Below are 21231 nucleotides of genomic sequence, written 5' to 3' on the forward strand. Positions count from 1 at the left end.
GTTACATTTTTCAAAACAAGAATACTTGCTTGCAAGTAGCTTAATAGCAGCTTTTAGGAATTTTAATTTGTTCAATATAGAGCTGCTGAGTGTTAGCCTGTCGAGTGTTGGCCTAATCAATTGTTGTTTTGCTCTGGATGTGTTCCAACTTGAGTGAACTGCACCCGTTCAAGTATATTGTTAGGAACTGCACTAGTTCCAGTATATTGTCGATTTAGTAATAATAATATTAATAATAATAAAATGTAATAAAATAATAACAATAATGTAATAACATTTTTCAAAGATTCCATTGTTGTTTTGTTTTTGTATTGTTTGTGTTTATTGCATAATATATGCCTAAATCTCGCATGTATTCTGTTCTAGGTTTGTAGTTTAACAGTTTTAAATGGGTAGTCAATTGCAATTTATTTTCTAAATTGTACTGTAATGTGTTAGACTTAATCTAGCATATGGGTTCATTTTACCCAGCATAATATGTAGTTAAATCAACCCATAATTGTAATTAATTTGACCCAGCACTTGGGTACACTATATAACTAATATGTAGTTAAATCAACTCATAATTGTAATTAATTTGACCCAGCACTTGGGTACACTATATAACTAATATTTAGTTAAATCAACCCATAATTGTAATTAATTTGACCCAGCACTTGGGTACACTATATAACTAATATGTAGTTAAATCAACCCATAATTGTAATTAATTTGACCCAGCATTTGGGTACACTATATAACTAATATGTAGTTAAATCAACCCATAATTGTAATTAATTTTACCCAGCATTTGGTTAGAATATTTAACTCATCTGTTGGGTTAAATATGACCAACCCATCTTGCTGGGTCAAAATAACTACTGTTGGTCTGGTGCAATATTGATCCAGCGGTTGGGTTATAATTGGGTTATTTCTAACCCAACATTTTTAAGAGTGTAGCATTCGGTGCCATTTGAGTCCCCATGACATATATTTTGTGCAAAAATGGGCTAATACGTTTCTAAATGCTCATCTTACATAGAACACAAGAAATAGTGCCCAAAATTAATTAATTAGATGTAATTACTCTGATTTTAGTGCAAGTAGGCTAAACTGCCATGTCCCCAAGTAAGCTTGCATAACTTCAGCCACAAATACAAGTCATAAAAATCAAACAAATTTCAAATTGTTCAGTATTCTTATTTATAATATTGTTATATAACATTTTGTCATTCATGTATTTTTAATGTTTAAGGTCTTTAAAATATGTTGTGTCCCCCTCTTCCTCTAATCACATGACTCTCAGGAAGTAGAATACTCTTTGGGACAAACTCTATTACTCCTTACTTCACCCTTTTTTCAGTGTTTTAGAGTGATTCAATGTTGTGGTAAAGCGTAACATATCCAATGCATTTGCTGCCTTTTTTGTTTTGTTTTTGTTTTTTTGCTTTTAGAAAAAATGGGCATTCCTATTAAGTTCAGGTCCTCCATCTGATCTGGATCTGGTAACTTCAGAAAAAGGATGAGACAGACAGAATTGCCGTTTAATTTATTACGGCAAATTTGACAAAATGATATAATTCATATTTATATTATATTTCTTACAATATATTCAGTTTCAGTTTCAAATTTATTCCAGGGAATACATGGCCTCTTGGCCCATATTTCCAGAAAATCATAATGACATGGCAGATAATCTTTTCTTCATTCCATGATGTATACAGTCGTGGTCAGAATTAGTGGAACCCTTGGTAAATATGATCAAAGAAGGCTGTGAAAATTAATCTGCATGGTTAATCCTTTTCATCTTTTATTTTAAAAATTCACAAAAATCTAACCTTTCATTGGATAATAAGAATTTAAAATGGGGGGAAATATCATTATGAAATAAATGTTTTTCTCTAATACACATTGGACACAATTAACAGCACCCTTTTATTCAATACTTTTTGAAACCTCCATTTGTCAGTTTAACAGCTCTAAATCTTCTCCTATAATGCCTGATGAGGTTAGAGAACACCTGACAAGAGATCAGAGACCATTCCTTCATCCAGAATCACTCCAGATCCTTTAGATTCCCAGCTTCATGACGGTGCTTCTTCTCTTCAGTCCACCTCACTCATTTTCTACAGGGTTCAGGTCAGAAGACTGGAATGGCCAGCAGAAGCTTGGTTTTGTGCTCAGTGACCCAATTTGGGTTGTTTTTGAGGTTTGTGTTTGGATTATTGTCCGGTTGGAGGATCCAAACACGGCCCATTATAAGATTTCTAACAGAGTCAGTCACTTATTGATTTTTTATCTGTTGGTATTTGATATAATTCATGATGCCATGTGTCTAAACAAGATGTCCAGGACCTCCTGCAGAAATATAGGCCCACAACATCAAAAATACAGCAGTATATTTCATTTTACACGTTTGCTGCTAAAAAGCAAATTTTTTTAGTTTCATCTGACCATAGAAGCCAGTCCCATTTGAAGTTCCAGTCGTGTCTGATAAATGAATATGCTGGAGTTTGTTTTTGGATAAGTGAGGAGAATTTTTCTTGAAACCCTCCCAAACAACATGTGCTGATGTAGGGGCTGTTTGACTATTTTTTTTTTAAAGGTTTCTGACCCCAAGACTCAACTATTTTCTGTAATTCTCCAGCTGTGGTCCTGGAGAGTCTTTAGCCACTCAAACTCTCCTCCTCACCGTGCATTAGGACGATATAGACACACGTCCTCTTCCAAGCAGTTCCCTAACATTTTCTGTTGATTGGAAATTCTTAATTATTGCCCTGATGGTGGAAATGTTCACTGCTCTAGCTCTTTTCGTAAAGCCACTTCACTTCACCGAATTAGTGATGCAAAGTCCAATTAATTTCAGCGAACTGGTTCTTTTCAGACAGTTCAGCTCATTGAACCGGTTCAAAAAGCCGATACATTGGCTCCTGACGTTATCAAGCAATGATGTCACTACGCATTTATTTTTTAATAACTCTATTCGAATGTTTCATTGATGCAACATGGCACAAAGTCATTTGTTCAACCGGTTCAACACATATTGAAACATTCAAATAAAAAGTTATTTTTGTGAATGCATATTACTGATTATTGCCTTTCATTCACTTAAGTTAATAATGTTTGTAGTCACAGTTTCATTCGCGGATCCTTTATGGAAGATAGCCTACGACTGACTAATACTGATTAGCCTACGATAAAGGTTTTGCACCTACAGCACACATAACAGACACTACTGATGCACAAACGCGGATATGTTCTACATATCCTAAGTATAAAGAAAGAATAAACCAGTCTGATAAACTCATTGATTTAAGTTAAACCACTTAAAATATGATCTGCATGCACAATAAACCATACTAAAACTCAGGTTTTTTTCATGTTTTAATAAAAGCTCAGCTTTTTAATAAAACAAAGCATTTCTCCTGGTTGCAGGTCCACCGTTTGGTCTGGATATGGACTGGATCAGCTGATTACTGTAGCCTAGGGATAAGGGTGAGACAGTATAAGCGACAAATAAGCATTGATGTCATTCTTCTTACAAATTAACAAGTACATTAGATATTATGGGAAGTGCTGCTTACCCTAATTGGTGCAGCATAAAAATCCTTTAAGGGATTTGAATTATAGATTTAAACTCACAGAGTGTGTCTGCCTCCTGAAGTCTGCACTTCTGATCTGCCTGGAGCCACCTCTTCATAGTCCCCTTGACCTCCATTTCAGCAGCATTAGATTGAAACGTTTTCCAAATTGCAGCCTTGAAATATATGTATAAATATATATTGTAAGGTAATTATTAAATCTTAAGCATTACAGTTTTTTTACAATCATTAGGACCAGACCCAGAATTCGTACCTCATATGTTTGATGAATGTTCATGCATAAGTTCATGCAGCAGCTCAGAATTTCTGTAAAAAAAAAAAAAAGTCAGATATAAAGTGTTCAGATTAAACTTAAGTTTGTTTGCTCATAAGAATCCCCACCACAGTAAAATAAGTATGATTTTAATCACATCATATGGCATACGCTTCAGAAGTTTTCATTCACTCTAAAAAATGAACCTGCTCTAGTGCAGCAGACAGATTAGGCCTCCATTCAGAACAAAAAATCATGCACTTACATTTTATGGCTTTCTCTCAATATCTATAGTGTTTTTTCTGCATCTGAGCTTCCCACACGGCAGTGTTACCACAAAATAAATATTATTATTAAATTCAGATTGCACATATTAAATTGTCTTAGCAGGTGCTACAACAGCGTGCTCAGTTTGATTCACAAACAAATGACTCATTTGAATGGTTAAGTGAATCAAATCAGAGAGTCACTCGTATAGATATTTAAGGCGCCAGCAATGGAGTCGACTCCTATGATTCACTAGCAATCACTCGTTGAAAAAGACTAATCGAATGAATTCTAGCAAACAAAATAGAATTTAACTCATTAAAATTTAATTAGCTAACATTATCGTGCACTGGATACAGCTCATCAGTTTTTTATATTTAAAAAAAAAACAGTTTTTCTAAAGAGAGCGAGCTTAACAGTTAGGCCTGTACTCATCAACACTCAATATATCCGGGACCGAACGATTTTTATGACGCTATGTTATCATCGCAAACCTCCTATTAGAAACCATCTAAAAACTATACTCTTCGTGGCATTTAAAACAAACAACACGAGATTGAACATTAAATAATTAACTTTTTGCAGCTGAAGTATTCCTCTTGAGAACTGTGTCCGCCGAAGTCTCCTCAGGATTAACCGCCAGATCTTTCTCTCAGGCAGCTGATCTCCTTCATTCTAGCAGCGGCCCGCCGGAGACTAAACTTACTCGGGCCGAAGGTAGATACACACAACTACATCGAGTGTGGACCTGCCACGCGTACACCACAGCCATATCACCCTGCAGCCCAAGACCGGTTGCCCACTGAAGCTAAGCAGGGTTGAGCTGGTCAGTACCTGGATGGGAGACCTCCTGGGTAAACTAGGTTGCTGTTGGAAGAGGTGTTAGTGAGGCCAGCAGGGGGTGCTCACCCTGTGGTCTGTGTGGGTCCTAACGCCCCGGTATAGTGACGGGGACACTATACTGTCAAAAAGCAACGTCTTTCGGATGAGACGTTAAACCGAGGTCCTGACTCTCTGTGGTCATTAAAAATCCCATGGCACTTCTCGTAAAGAGTAGGGGTGTAACCCCGGTGTCCTGGCCAAATTCCCTCTACTGGCCCTTATCAATCATGGCCTCCTAGTAATCCCCATACACTTGATTGGCTCTATGACTCTCTCTCCTCTCCACCTGTAGCTGGTGTGTGGTGAGCGCACTGGCGCCGTTGTGCTGTGGCTGCCGTCGCATCATCCAAGTGGATGCTGCACACTGGTGGTGGTTGAGGAGAGACCCCCCCCCCCCCCCCCCACATGATTTTAAAGCGCTTTGGGTGTACAGCAATATACAAAGTGCTATATAAATGCCTCATTCATTCATTCAATTCAATTAATTTATTCACAACAGCTTTAAGCCGAGTTCGGCCCAGATAGAAAAAGCCGTCTGTCAGCCAGAAATGTTTTGTAGAGTCGGCGTGGCTCTGGGCCATTATCTTTCCACCGATGTCGAGACTGAGCCGACAGTGCCGCGTTTCAGCCAGAATCGGCCCGAGTGTGCTTGCTATCTGGGTTGTGGCTCAGTTTGGCTTGTTCGTGAGTGTCTTGTAGGCTCTTTGTGGCTCGTTTTAAGAAATGGCTCGTTAGTTAGAAAGCATCTAGCGCGTGATGCTAATGACGCTAGTGTATTTACTCTAATTGTCAGTCTATTAACAGTAACGTCGGACGAGAATCAGCAATGCTTGTCAGTTTTAGCTTTTCGTTTACAGTATAACTGTAACTGTAATAGAACAGTCTAGCCATCATAATAATGTGTTGTCATGACTACAGTCTGTGAATGGGAGGGGCTTCCACTCAGTACAGTCAAAGTCTCTTTAAGACAAGTCCTGTCACTCGGCGGCCATCTTTGAAACGCCTCTCGGCCATTCAAGAGCAGCTCCTATCACTTTGAATGGGGAAACATCAAATTCTCCAAATCTGTTCACTAAGCTTACGATTAAATTTCATATTTGAAATCACCAATGAAATCGGACAACAACTGTGTCATAAATGTTGTTTCTTTTGCTCAAATAGCGTACGAAAAACTTTTTTTTCTCAGGCTAGATCAGCCAGTGCGCATGCGCAGTCCTGAGCGCGCGTCTCAGAGCGCTGACTGTTTCTATAGCAACCGGGACTTCTAACGGCAGCTGTAGTGACGGGGTATTCTATAGTCTTTGGTACAGTATCCTAACATACCAGTTCTGTTAAATATTACTACTGTTCGGCTTGGTTTAAGGAGATTATTACTTATTACTTCTGAAAACTTACTGCACATAATAAGTAAAGACACCTTTATTTCTATAGTGATTTATAGAATATAGATTGTCAAAGCACTTTTACAAAGATAACCAGGCAAAATACTATACATCATATTCTGTCCCAGTAGAACTGTCATTATTCATTTTTAAGCTGAAAGAAACAAACTTAATATTGTCAAATGGAATCCAATAGTTATTATTATTATTATTATTATTATTAAAGCAGACACATCAAATGATGGCTGAAGTGAGAAGGCGAAGGAGAAAGCTCAAGCCGATGGAGGAGGCCATACAGTTTTCACTTCTACAGAAAGACAAAAATGGGCTTGAGGACAGATTCATCTGTGATTTTAAAGGTGAGTTAAATGTTTTGATTGAGACAAGTTAAAGGTATAGTTCACCCAAAAGTGAAGATTTTGTCATCATTTAGTCTCCCTCAAGTTGTCTCAAACCTCTATACGTTTCTTTCTTCTGTTGGGCACAAAAGAAGATATTGCTAACCATTTGATGGTTAGTAAATGATGACAGAATTATTTTTTTTTGCTTGAACTATGTCTCAGGTTGGTTAAATGTTGTTCTCAGTGATGTTGTTGTTTAGGGAGAGTTGAGTTTGATAAAGGAGACTTCCTGCTGGAATACAGAGGCCACCTCATCAGCAAAGAAGAATATGAGCGGAGGCAAAAGCATATATCATGATGCACTTAAAGTTTTCATGTTTGAGTTTCGCTACAATGCAAAACTCCTCTGGTATGTACAAGTGTTTGATGTACATGTTTATTGATAATTAAATTACATGATTCAAAATGTGGCAGTGGACATGTCAGTGGTTAGAGCACAGGTTTTGCTAGTAGTAACCCCTGACTAGTAAAGTTCCCTGCTTGTGACTTCCTCAGGTTGAATTTAGAGAATTCTTGGAAAACGAGCATTAGAACCTTAAACTTTCTTCAAACCGCAATAACCTCTGAACTGTGAATGTGTGTTTAAATAAGTTTAGTTCATGTATTATCATAGAATAACAGTTAGCATATATACTCTTGAAAGAATGGTGTTTTGTGCTGTGTGATTTTCAAGTCTAAAACTATTTGCCAAAGATTTGCGTTACCTTGCTCAAATTGGATAAAGTACTATTTTGTTTGTCTTATCGTTGGCTACGCAGTAAGATAAACTAAATTTAGGTATACAGATTTTAATGTTCGCTGGACGAGTTGTTAATAATGTATAAATTATAAGTTTTGGATTAATAGCAATTCAATCAAATCACCCGAGTCTTAAGACGTGATTCCCTAAATCCAGCGGCTTCACCGCCTTACGGCAGTTTAGAACGCTGTGAGCAATCCAGACATTCTATAGATCAGTGGTTATTCCCTGATAATGGCAGTCCTCTGTAGCAATGCTGAATAATGATCACACGTCTGGTGATTCTTTCATTTCTCTCATTTCATTCAAATGCAGTTGCTGCCAACTTTCCTCCCAGTTAGTAATATTGTTGCAGTGTTCATCTTGTTGCCAGAACAAAGATGCCTGTGCCCTTCCAAACAAGCATAAAAAAAGTATGCATGCTTTATTGATGCAGTATCTACATTATTTTGCAGTAAAGCAGATTGTTGGTGGGACGAGGGACTTACAGTAAATAAAAGTAAATGTGAGCATAACCACAAGTGGGAAAAACAGCGTGGGAAGTAAAAAAAAATGCATTGAGTACATTTTTTAATAACGTTATACAGTCCTCATTAATTAAAAAAATTAACATTTTAAATGTATCTGTGCTAACTGTGGTGTTATTGGGTGTTACTGAAGATGGAGAGATTGGTTTAAAAAATGGCGTTTTCACCAGGTCGTTAGAGTACTAATAGTGTAATGAGTTGTGGCCTCTAATTATTGTGAATGTAGTGATGGACAATTCACTGATTTTTATTTTTTTATTTTTTTTATTTAATTTCTGTCACTGAAAGAATCCTAAAACCTTAAGATTAGCAATGTAATTAGCCTCTGAATGTTGCTTTCTCAAAACAAATCCAGATATTTTGCATCTCTCTCTTTCTCTATAGCACTGATTTCATTTTTTTCCCATTTCCACTGCATACTCAGGCAGCTAAGTTTTATTGAAAGCCCTCTTTGTCAGCAGTGAAATACCCCTTTAACAGGTCTATCAGCCAGCCGTGAGCTCCATCATTTTAGTATCCCTGCTCTGGTGTGACAGGAATTAGTTTACAAAACCTCATTTGCTTTATCCCCTGTACTTCCATTTTGAGTTACAGATGCGCAGACGACGGACTAGTCAAAGCAGACAGTGAAGCAGAACATGTTGGAACTTTGGAAACAGAGTCAAACAAGTGGTCTCAAATGTTATCTACTCATCTACAGTGAAGTTTTTTTCTGTACAGAAATTGTACATAGCATACAGTAATTTTTAAAACACCTTAATGAATTCAGTGAACCTTAATGAAGTCAAGTCATTTATTTATTAACAGCACTTTATACAATGCACATTGTTTCAAAGCAGCTTCACAGTGATAAACATAATGATCGTAACATAATGAAAATAACGATTTAGTGATGCAAACATAATTCAATTGTGCTGTAAAGCAGCTCTATCAAGACAATAGAAAACATTAATTTTTAGTTGAAATCAGTTCATTGTTGATTCAGTTTGGTTCAATAACTGTGTAAAGTCCATCAATTATTTAATGAGTGTGATTCATCTACTGTATAAAGCAGTTCTGGAAACAACAGTGATATCATCATCAGGTTAGTTCTCATCCAATAATGTCAATGCAGTCAAGCCAAAAGATGAACTTTTAATCTAAGTTTAAATAAAGCATGTACAATTGTTATGATGGCGAGTCTAAATATAAAATATTAATGGGTATTTTTGACTCTGATTATTCAGACTGCTTTTCATATAATACTTGTTAATTTTCTCAGCACTCGTCAGCTTGGACAAATCACAGTCATTTGTTACTTTCTAATGATGTAAAGAGTTTGTAGCAGTATTGAACATTAAATACCACTCTTTCTGCATTTGCCGCCAAGAGATAAAACAAGTAAATAATGTATCAGACATACATGTTCTGTTAGTCAGGTGGTTAGTTTGGTGGTAAATGTTAATTTACGCAGTTTTGAAACGCAAGTCTGTTTAGGGGCATCCCTCTTCTGGTAATTCTTTTGGAAGACATTCCCATTGGACTGGGTTCTCCATGACAGTTTAGAATATTGTGGCAAACCAATAAGCTATTCATAATTTTTCTCTACCTCATATTGCTGCTATTATATACCCTGTACAACTTTTTTGCACATTATTTTGCACATTCCTCTTAGTACTATTTAAGTCAACAACATACTGACCTGCACATTTATATTTATATTTTTTATCTATCTTTTTATTTTATTCTTTTATTTTATTTTATTTTTTTCTACTTTTCTTCTCTTAATATTTGTATACTTTATAATTGCATTGTCCTTGGAGCGGACCTGACCTACATTTCACTGCTGGTTATACTCTGTATAATTGTGTATGTGACAAATAAAACTCTTGAATCTTGAATCTTGAACCCTTCCCCTTCAGTACCTGCTCAATCTGAAGAACAGAAAGACATTTTTTTATTGAAATTGCTGTTGTCTTTTTCCATTGGGATTGCAATGGTATGGAGTCCTTATTGGTTCATTCTGTTCCAAATCAGAAAGTTCCAGGTGTGTTTCTCTATGATGATGTGTGTGAGACTCACCTTCCCTAAAATCCCGTTTATCACCACAGGATCATTCAGATTTTGACTTGATTTCATCTCCACTCTCACGATTTGTCTCTTCTGGTCTGTTGGGAACACACAGATGAAGCATTTAGGGGCCATTTACAAGACACGGTTTTCAACTAAAAATGAAAAACGGTTTATGCATTTTGGTCATTCATTTACACAACAGCATCATTTTAGGGGCTTGAAAACCTAAACTTTTGAAAACGGGTTTCAAAGTGCAAGTTTTTGAAAACTATACTGGTATTGTGTCAGTGACATCATATGTATGAGTATCACTTGTTCTGTCAGTATATTTGCAGGCACGTAGTGTTTCTTTACAAAGCGGCATCACCAACTTCTGGCCCTGGCATGCATTATACAGCATTTTTAGTCATTTTAGCAGATCTGTGTGAACAGGGATTTCGTTTTGACAATGTTTTCATCTGTATGTGAAACTTTTTGTTTTCAGCACAATTGTTGCTGTGTAAATGAACCCTCGGGATCATAAAGAATCAATAAATACTTCATCAGTAGAGGAAAACAACTTCAATTAAATTAGTCCATTAATGAAAATGTCTTTAAAATATAACTGTATATGATTTAATAGTTATATCTGTAAATCATATACAGATATAACTGTATATGGTTTATATAAACCTGGCTGAGATTTTGCTTAATCAAACTGTGTTCACCCCTTTCTTGTGAACATCTTGGCCTCTATTCACAAAACATCTTAAAGCTAAAAGTAGCTCATGATTTAGGAGAAACTCTTAAAAATAATGGGCGTCAACCCTAAATTTAGGACTCCTAAATTTTTGAGTATTTCACAAAGCATTTTAGCACTAAAACTAGCTCCTAAATCTGTGAAACGTTAGTAGTAGTGAAGAGGAGTCACTAAGACCAAGCCACAAACTATATCCTAAAATGGCTGTTGCCAACAATCTGCCTCGGGACATAAGCATTTTAGAAACATTTGATGATAATGAGCTTTTAAAAAGGCATCGCCTTTGGTATGGAGGTTATCCCAACTCCAGGGCCCGTATTCCTAAAGATTCTAACAATCCTTTTAGAGAGCTCCTAATTTAGCTTCTTTTGAAGACTGTGATTGGTTGGTTGTCAAGAAGGAAATAAAAGAGCGCTTTTAAGAGTAGGGTATATTATAAGCCTTCACTTTGAAATTACAGGCGTAGTTTTTCCTGTTTTACCGTACTCGCTCTCGCTCTCTCTCACACACACACACACACACACACATTATATATGTAAATATATTCTTTCACGAGTTCACACTTACATATATTTAGCACGATAAACGTAATGCGTATTTGGCGAGTATGGTAATACGTTATTGGCGTGCTGTCCTGGGGAAGGGCTCCGTGCTCGGGAACTGCCCGAACCCAGAGTACCCCCCATGTGGTGAGAACTGAATGGAAATGGAGGAGAAGGGGTGGTGGAGGGATGCTGATTAATTGTCAAATGAATGGAGGTATGACGGCTATATTTATATCCGTGTATTGATGAACTTGATTACATGCCACTTGTGTCTAATTAGGCTAAGTATCTGACGTGCTCCTCCCAACCTTTGTTAATTAAACATAATTTATTTACCATGCTGTCATATGTAGCAGAGTCCAGCGGTTAAGTGGTGTGCAGGTTAAACCTCAGTCCCCGATCTCAGGTGGCGCTCTGGCAACAGATGATAGAGGCCGTGGCCTTTAGCCTCCTCGTTAGAGCGCCTGCCTCCCACGCCGGAGACCGCGGTTCAAATCTCGCTCGGAGCGGGTGGAGTAGGGCCGCGACACATACTTACCGTATTTTATAGAAAATGAACAGAGACATAGCCTAATAAGTGCTGTAACAGACCCAAATCATCACTGCTGCATATTGCATTTTTCCAGTTGCCAAATATGTTAATGTAGTGATTACGTCCATTTCTGGCACTATGGCATTTCAGCGTGGTGTCAGAGTTGTTAGCATGTCTCTAAAAAGATCTGTCACAAACATGATCCCTTGCACAAGCTAATGGGTAGTGTCTTATTAACTCACTGTCATGCATTGTGTGGAACACATTTCTTCTCCCTCTTCATGTTTCGTCCATTTTCTCCACTGCTAAAGAAACTCTTAAGCCTCTTAAAAGTCCTCGTCCGTACTCCTAACAATTTTGGACTTTAAGACCTCTTTTAAGGGTTAAGATGCTTTCTGAATTATTTTTTTCTTTACTAGGATCTTTTCTTTAATTTTAAGAGGAAACACCCACATTTCTAAGAATTTTCTTAGAATTTTGTTACTAGGAGCAACTCTTAGCATAAAATTTTTCATGAATATGGGCCCAGATTTTCCTTTGATTATTTCCTTGTTTTCTATTTTTTTTTTTTTTTCAAATTCTGTTTTATTTTATATTTTATTGTATTTTATGATGTTTTGTACAGCACTTTGGTCAGTGTAAGATGAATTTAAATGTGCTCTACAAATAAAATATACTTACTTAATTAACCAGTTGGGTGAGAAGTAACAGCTGTGCTTGAGTCCAGTTTGGTTTTCTTTTACGTTTGCATGTCTCACTATCAGCTGTGATTATTCTACTCTGTTAATCAAAATGCTGTTTATATGCATATTCACTAATTGTTTACAAGAAGTTCAAGTTCAAGTTTATTTGTATAACGCTTTTTACGATACAAATCATTGTAAAGCAGCTCTGCAGGAAATTATGTTTCCACAATATATTTATATATTGCAGAACCTTAATATATATAATTTATGGCAAAATTTGGTAATTCTGTATGTTGTCTGAGCGTTGGCATCCTCTGAGGTCCTCTGAGGGGTTGGCATTATCTTTTCTCAGGTGTTCGGTCATCTCAGATCATTTAAGGGTTGGATCCAGATTGAAGCTTCTGTAATTCCTAGTTACCATGGGATGTTAATCCCGTGGCAGAAACAGAGAAACAAATAGAGACATAATTAGCGTAATATGGGTAATATGATCACATTTTCTTGACCTGGTAAGAACTCTAGCCGCTGCATTTTGGACTATCTGTAGCTTGTTTATTGAGAAGGATACCTGTAAGAGGCTGACAATTAGCTGAACATATGACACTTGCATTTTAAAAGCTTTATTTGAATGTGGCAATTAACACTTTTATTTTGAAACCTTTTTTAAAAATGACAACATAATATCGTGCTCTACAATATTTCTATGAATAAATCTCTGACAGAGACCCCTCCCCTCCCCTCTCAGCCAATCACTGTGTGTATAGTTAGTAAGCAAGCTGACATCATCCATAGTAACGAGGTGAACCCCGCCCCCTTCCTCTTATCTTAAGACTTCTCTCTATTCCTTAGTAATAGTGTGTCTCAGCAGCTTTGTGAATAGGTTTTAAGAGAAAACTCTTTTACTGCTATTTAGGAGAACTCTTAGTGTTAAGATAAAATGTTTTGTGAATAAGGGCCTAGGATGGCAATTAAAACATGTACTAAATAAAATGTTTATATTTAAATAGGCGTTATTTAAAATATAATAACGTTTGACCAGCAGGTCAGAAAAAAACTAAAGCAAAAATATGTATATTAAATATAAACTCACCAATGTAACAAGCAAATGGAGCAGGGCCTACACAGTCACGATCGTACCACTTTCCACCGTAAACATTAACACACAACTGACTGTTCGGTTGTCCAGATTCCCAGAGTCTGAGTGAGGAGCTGCTCTGATCTGACCAGACAAAGACTCCACTACCTGTTGTCCGATAGAGTCCAAGCCAAACATTTCCCATTCCCGCAGTTTTCAGCAGCTTATCATGATCCACTTGGTCATCAACGGTGGTACGGTAGATGTGTATGGTTTGACATTGCATTATATGTATTTATCAGTTTGAAGCATCTGTCATAGGAAATCAACATGTGCTTCTTCTCAGAACATGCAGTCTCATGAATAAATACTGTAAGAATCTATAGTCTGCCTCGACCCAACTTCTACTCCACAATATATTTGATCATGCTCATTTCCCAAAATGGCTTAATTATTAGAGAATAAGAAAGTCAACAGTTGTTTGTAGACCATTTGGGATGATCACATCCTGAGCAAAAGGTGACCAATTGTAAAATAGGAGCAGGTGTGGGACACTGAGAACCACCTCAGACAAAGTAGTGTCAGAACTTAATTAACATACAGACTACAGCTGTTACAAAAGGAGCAACTTCATGTACATGTAGGGTAGTAAACTGGAAATGTATAAAAGGTTAGGGGTTAAAAAAAATGAAAACAGAGTCCAATTCCGGTCGTCCTCGGAATCCGGTCCGGGTTTTGCTCCAATCCAGGAGACTGCAGAATCCGGTCGTCCTGAGAATCCGGTTCGGGTTTTGCTCCAATACAATAAAAAATGTCCATCTGAAACACATGATTTTTTTAAAATAATTTCCAATGTGAAATACATGATTTATGAAAATGTCCATCTGAAACATGATTTAAAAAAAAAATTCCATCTGAAATACATGATTTATGAAAACAATTTCCATCTGAAATATATGGTTTAAGTCAAGTCACCTTTATTTATATAGTGCTTTTAACAATGTAAATTGTGTCAAAGCAACTGCACAATATCCAAAAAAAAAAAAAAGAAATAGTGTGTCAATAGTGTAAAATGAAAAAAAAAAAATTGCAATCAGGTCGACGATATCGCTGGAAATGAATTGTCCCCAACTAAGCAAGCCAGAGGCGACAGCGGCAAGGAACCAAAACTCCATCAGAGACAGAATGGAGAAAAAAAACCTTGGGAGAAACCAGACTCAGTCGGGGGCCAGTTCTCCTCTGGACAAACGAACCAGCAGTTCAATTCCAACTGCAGCAAAGTCAGATTGTAAGGTCTCAACTGGTTCCAGTGGTCATTTGGTAATTCTGTATGTTGTCTGAGCGTTGGCATCCTCCGAAATCCTCTGAGGGGTTGGCATTATCTTTTCTCAGGTGTTCGGTCATCTCAGATCATTTAAGGGTTGGATCCAGACTGAAGCTTCTGTCATTCCTAGTTACCACGGGATGTTAATCAACAGAGAAACAAATAGAGACATAATTAACGTAGCTGCTGTTCCATCTAAGCAAAAAATTATTTGTTCAACCCAAGCTAAAGAATAATAATAATGTACATTTGATCAGATATACTACAGTACAAGATTATAAGATGCATTATGTGAATGCTTGGCTAAAGAGATGTGTCTTTAATCTAGATTTAAACATAGAGAGTGTGTCTGAACCCCGAATGTTATCAGGAAGGCTATTCCAAAGTTTAGGAGCCAAATGTGAAAAAGCTCTACCTCCTTTAGTGGACTTTGCTATCCTAGGTACTACCAAAAGTCCAGAGTTTTGCGACCTTAGGGAGCGGGTTGGATTGTAGCGTGGTAGAAGACAAGTTAGATACGCAGGAGCTAAACCATTTAGGGCCTTATAGGCAAGTAATAATATTTTGTAAATGATACGGAACTTAATAGGTAGCCAGTGCAGAGACTGTAAAATTGGGGTAATATGATCATATTTTCTTGACCTGGGTTAGGTTAAGTTAACGATGAGTTAATAATATTGAGAAGCTGTTCTTCTGCTACAGGTAACAACTCTTTTAGTAGTTTAGTGGGTATAGGATCTAATAAACACATTGTTGGTTTAGATGCACTAATAAGTTTATTTAGCTCTTCCTGTCCTATAGTTGTAAAGCACTGCAGTTTTTCTTTGGGTGCGATGAATGAAGCTGAAATACTAGACGCAGTAGAATTTACATTTGTTATTGTATTTCTGATGTTTTTGTTCTGATCTATTTTATCAGTAAAGAAATTCATAAAGTCATTACTATTAAACTGTGAGGGAATATTTAGATCGGGCGGTGTGTTTATTTGTTAATCTAGACACTGTGCTAAATAATAACCTTGGATTGTTTTGGTTATTATCTATGAGTTTGTGGATATGCTTTTAGAGCCTGTCTATAGCTGGACATACTGTTTTTCCACGCAATTCTAAAAAATTCCAAGTTAGTTTTTCTCCATTTGCGCTCAAGATTACGAGTTTCTTTCTTGAGAGAATGGGTATAACTGTTGTACCATGGCGCAGTACGGTTTTCTCTAACCTTTTTCAATTTTAGGGGGGCAACATCTTCTAATGTATTAGAGAAGATAGTGCCCATGTTGCTAGTTATTTTTTCTAGTTCATGTGTATTTATGGGTACACAGAGCAGTTGAGATAAATCAGGCAGGTTATTTGTGAATCTGTCTTTGGTGGCTGGAACAATAGTTCTGCCCGGACAATAACGTGGAGCCATATAATTAATATCAGTAATACGCAGCATGCACAATACAAGGAAATGATCAGTAACATCATCACTTTGAGGTACGATATCTATATCGGTAAGATCAATTCCATGCGATATAATTAAATCTAGCGTATGATTAAAACGATGAGTGGGCCCGGTGACGTTTTGCTTGACTCCAAAAGAGTTTATTAGGTCAGTAAATGCAAGTCCTAGCACATCATTTGTATTATCAACGTGAATGTTAAAATCTCCGACAATTAGCAGTTTATCAACACTAACCAATAGATCTGAGAGGAAATCTGCAAATTCTTTTAGGAAATCTGTATATGGCCCTGGCGGTCTATACACAGTAGCCAAAGAAAGAGATGGGAGAGATTTATTTTGCATATCTAACAGTGTGACATTAAGCAGAAGTATTTCGAATGAGTTAAACCTCCTGTATCCTGTTTTCTGAGTAACATTGAGAATATCACTATATATTGTTGCCACACTGCCGCCATGACCAGTCTGACGGGGCTCATGTTTATAACAGTAGCTTGGTGGAGTAGACTCATTTAGACCAAAATATTCATTTGGTTTAAGCCAGGTTTCAGTCAGGCAGAGTACATCAAAATTATTATCTGTGATCATTTCATTTACAATAACTGCTTTGGGTGTGAGTGATCTAATATTTAGGAGCCCAAGCTTCAAAAATTGTTTTTGTTCATTTGTTTTGTGTTTTTCTGGTTTAATCACGATCAGATTTTTTCTAGATCCTGCATTAAATTTATATTTTGACCTCGCTATTCGGGGAACAGACACAGTCTGTATAGATTGGACAACGCGGGTACTTCTATCATTTAAGTAGGTAGAACAAAAGTCATTTGAGAATTGTCTTACTAGTCAAATGGAGCGTAGCTGTTATGATTGAGGCTCCCGTCACGCCTCCTCTGCACCACCAGAGGGAGCCATCCCCAGAGTACTAACCTCATTCGAACTCAGTTTCCCATCATCCCTCATACCTGGGCCTGATTGCCTTGCCACACCTGCACCTCATTCACAAACACACATATAAGCAGCACACTTCCACACACACACCGCGAAGTCTTGATTTGCCCTGGCTGTCATTTCCGAGCGTTTACTACCCGTGTTTACTTTGGTTGCTATCTCTGTCTGGTTCATCGACTCTGTGATTCTTCTCTGGTTGCCCCGACTTGGATTGTTATGACTCTGATTGTAAGCTGCCTGCCCTGACTATTCTGCCTGTTTATCTGACTACGATTTCTGCCTATTCTACGTTGATTCTACTGCCGGTGATTTACCCTGTTCTGTCTGACTATTCTGAGAATAAAGAGCTGCAAATGGTTCCCTCTCAGTCTGATGTTTCGCAACAGTAGCGTTCTGGTGATGTTGTCTGACAGGAGTTTCGCTCCGACTCTGCTGGGGTGCAGGCCATCAGCACGGAAAAGCCTAGGACGCTACCAGAAAAGATTCCAATTATTTACAAACAGCAGTTTCTGTTCTTTACACCATGACAATAACCATTCGTTTAAAGCAAACATTCTACTGAACCTTTCGTGTCCTCGTCGATACGTCGGAAGTGGTCCTGACACGATGATCTTCGCCGCGGGCGATGTGCTGCGTACCGTCTCGATCAGGCTCCTGTAGTCCCTCTTCAGTGTCTCCGTCTGCCGCAGCTTGATGTCGTTAGTCCCCACGTGCAGCACGACAGCACCGATGCTGTCATCGCCCTTCAGGATCGCGGGTATCTGCGCAGAAACATCGAGAACACGAGCACCGGGGAAACAGTGTGTGTGCACTTTACCTTCAGCTAATGTAGCACGGACGTGCCGGACGATGGAGCTTCCGACGATCACAGCGGCGCGTTCCGTCTCGCGGAGGGGAGCGAAGCGGTTCCGGGTAGAGATCTCGAAGACCGGAGGCGGCGAGGTTGTCCCCCAGGGCTTGGCTCGCGTCTTCCGCTGCTGTTGTTGCCCCCAGGGTCCGTGGCGTCCCGGCACCGGAGTGAAGGACATCTGTGAAGATCGCGTCCTGGGTGCACAGGGTCTGTACAGATAAACACACGGAGTAGAGGTGGTGGGAGTGTTAGCAGCGTGCTGTATACATACCCCAGACTTGTGAGCGTCAGCCCGGGATGTTTCCAGCGCGGCTCTCCTCTCTCTCAGCTGGGCCTGCTTCTCCACCAGGTCGCAGATCTGTTTCTCCATGGCCTCCAGCTCCAGCTGCACCGAATGCAGCTCTAATGTGTCCTCACCTGCACTCAAAGGTAGACACAAATCCGCCATTTAAGCAAATAAGAGTGAGACAAAGGCAATGTGTGTGAATAGAGTATTGGCAGTGTATGCGAGATTAGCGGCAGGCACGCTGCCTATGCTAACGGGCTATAAGCTAATAGCAAACACGAGAAATCAAAATAAAACTAGTGATAACAAGGCGCTCCGATTGTTTTAGAATGCTATCGTGGATATATTCACACGTTATAGAAACGAAAATGATAGTGTATAAAATTGTTTTTAAGATAAAAAATAGACGATAAAGAATCAACTTGACGGAGCTCAAACTCAAAACACGCAGGGTTTGTCAGTCAATGTGTGTGAAATGTGTGTTTATGACACCGATTTATGAAAATGTCCATCTGAAACAGGGTTAGGGGTTAAAAAAAAATTAAAACAAAGTCCAATTCCGGTCGTCCTCGGAATCCGGTCCGGGTTTTGCTCCAATCCAGGAGACCGCAGAATCCGGTCGTCCTGAGAATCCGGTCTGGGTTTTGCTCCAATACATGATTTATGAAAATGTCCATCTGAAACACATGATTTTTTAAAACAATTTCCATTTGAAATACATGATTTTTGAAAATGATATCCTTCTGAAATACATGATTTATGAAAACAATTTCCAATGTGAAATACATGATTTATGAAAATGTCAATCTGAAACACATGATTTAAAAAAAAAAATTCCATTTGAAATACATGATTTTTGAAAATGATATCCTTCTGAAATACATGATTTATGAAAACAATTTCCAATGTGAAATACATGATTTATGAAAATGTCATTCTGAAACACATTTTTGAAAACAATTTCCATCTGAAATATATGGTTTATGACAAAGATTTATGAAAATGTCCATCTGAAACAGTGTTAGGGGTTAAAAAAAAAGAAAACATAGTCCAATTCCGGTTGTCCTCAGAATCCGGTCCGGGTCTTGCTCCAGTATATGATTTATAAAAATGTCCATCTGAAACACATGATTTTTAAAAACAATTTCCATTTGAAATACATGATTTTTGAAAACGATTTCCTTCTGAAATGCATGATTTATGAAAAATTCCATCTGAAACACATGATTTAAAAAAAAAATTCCATCTGAAATACATGATTTATGAAAATTTCCATCTGAAACACATGATTTTTGAAAACAATTTCCATCTGAAATATATGGTTTATGACAACGATTTATGAAAATGTCCATATGAAACAGGGTTAGGGGTTAAAAAAAATTAAAACAAAGTCCAAATCCGGTCGTCCTCGGAATCCGGTCCGGGTTTTGCTCCAATCCAGGAGACCGCAGAATCCGGTCGTGCTCAGAATCCAGTCCGGGTTTTGCTCCAATCCAGGATACCGCAGAATCCGGTCGTCCTCGGAATCCGGTCCAGGTTTTGCTCCAATCCAGGAGACCGCAGAATCCGGTCGTCCTCGGAATCCGGTAAAGGTTTTGCTCCAATCCAGGAGACCGTAGAATCCGGTCGTCCTCGGAATCCGGTCCAGGTTTTGCTCCAATCCAGGAGACCGTAGAATCCGGTCGTCCTCGGAATCCAGTCTGGGTTTTGCTCCAGTATATGATTTATGAAACTGTCCAACTGAAATACATGATTTTTCAAATACAATTTCCATTTGAAATACATGATTTTTTAAAAATGATTTCCATATGAAATACATGATTTATGAAAACAACTTCCAATGTGAAATACATGATTTATGAAAAATTCCATCTGAAACACGATTTAAAAAAAAAATTCCATCTGAAATACATGATTTATGAAAATTTCCATCTGAAACACATGATTTTTGAAAACAATTTCCATCTGAAATATATGGTTTATGACAACGATTTATGAAAATGTCCATATGAAACAGGGTTAGGGGTTAAAAAAAATGAAAACAAAGTCCAAATCCGGTCGTCCTCGGAATCCGGTCCGGGTTTTGCTCCAATCCAGGAGACCGCAGAATCCGGTCGTTCTCGGAATCCGGTCCGGGTTTTGCTCCAATCCAGGAGACCGCAGAATCCGTTCGTCCTCGGAATCCGGTCCGGGTTTTGCTCCATTCCAGGAGACCGCAGAATCCGGTCGTCCTTAGAATCTGGACCGGGTTTTGCTCTAATACATGATTTATGAAAATGTCCATCTGAAACACATGATTTTTTAAAACAATTTCCATTTGAAATACATGATTTTTGAAAATGATTTCCTTCGGAAATACACGATTTATGAAAATGTCCATCTGAAACACATGATTTAAAAAAAATTTATTCCATCTGAAATACATGATTTATGAAAATGTCCATCTGAAACACATTATTTGTGAAAACAATTTTCATCTGAAATATATGGTTTATGACAAAGATTTATGAAAATGTCCATCTGAAACACATGATTTAAAAAAAATTAATTCCATCTGAAATACATGATTTATGAAAATGTCCATCTGAAACACATTATTTGTGAAAACAATTTTCATCTGAAATATAAGGTTTATGACAAAGATTTATGAAAATGTCCATCTGAAACAGTGTTAGGGGTTAAAAAAAAATGAAAACAAAGTCCAATTCCGGTCGTCCTCGGAATC

This window comes from Barbus barbus (assembly GCF_936440315.1).
Source record: "Barbus barbus genome assembly, chromosome: 27".
Classification (NCBI taxonomy): Eukaryota; Metazoa; Chordata; class Actinopteri; order Cypriniformes; family Cyprinidae; genus Barbus; species Barbus barbus.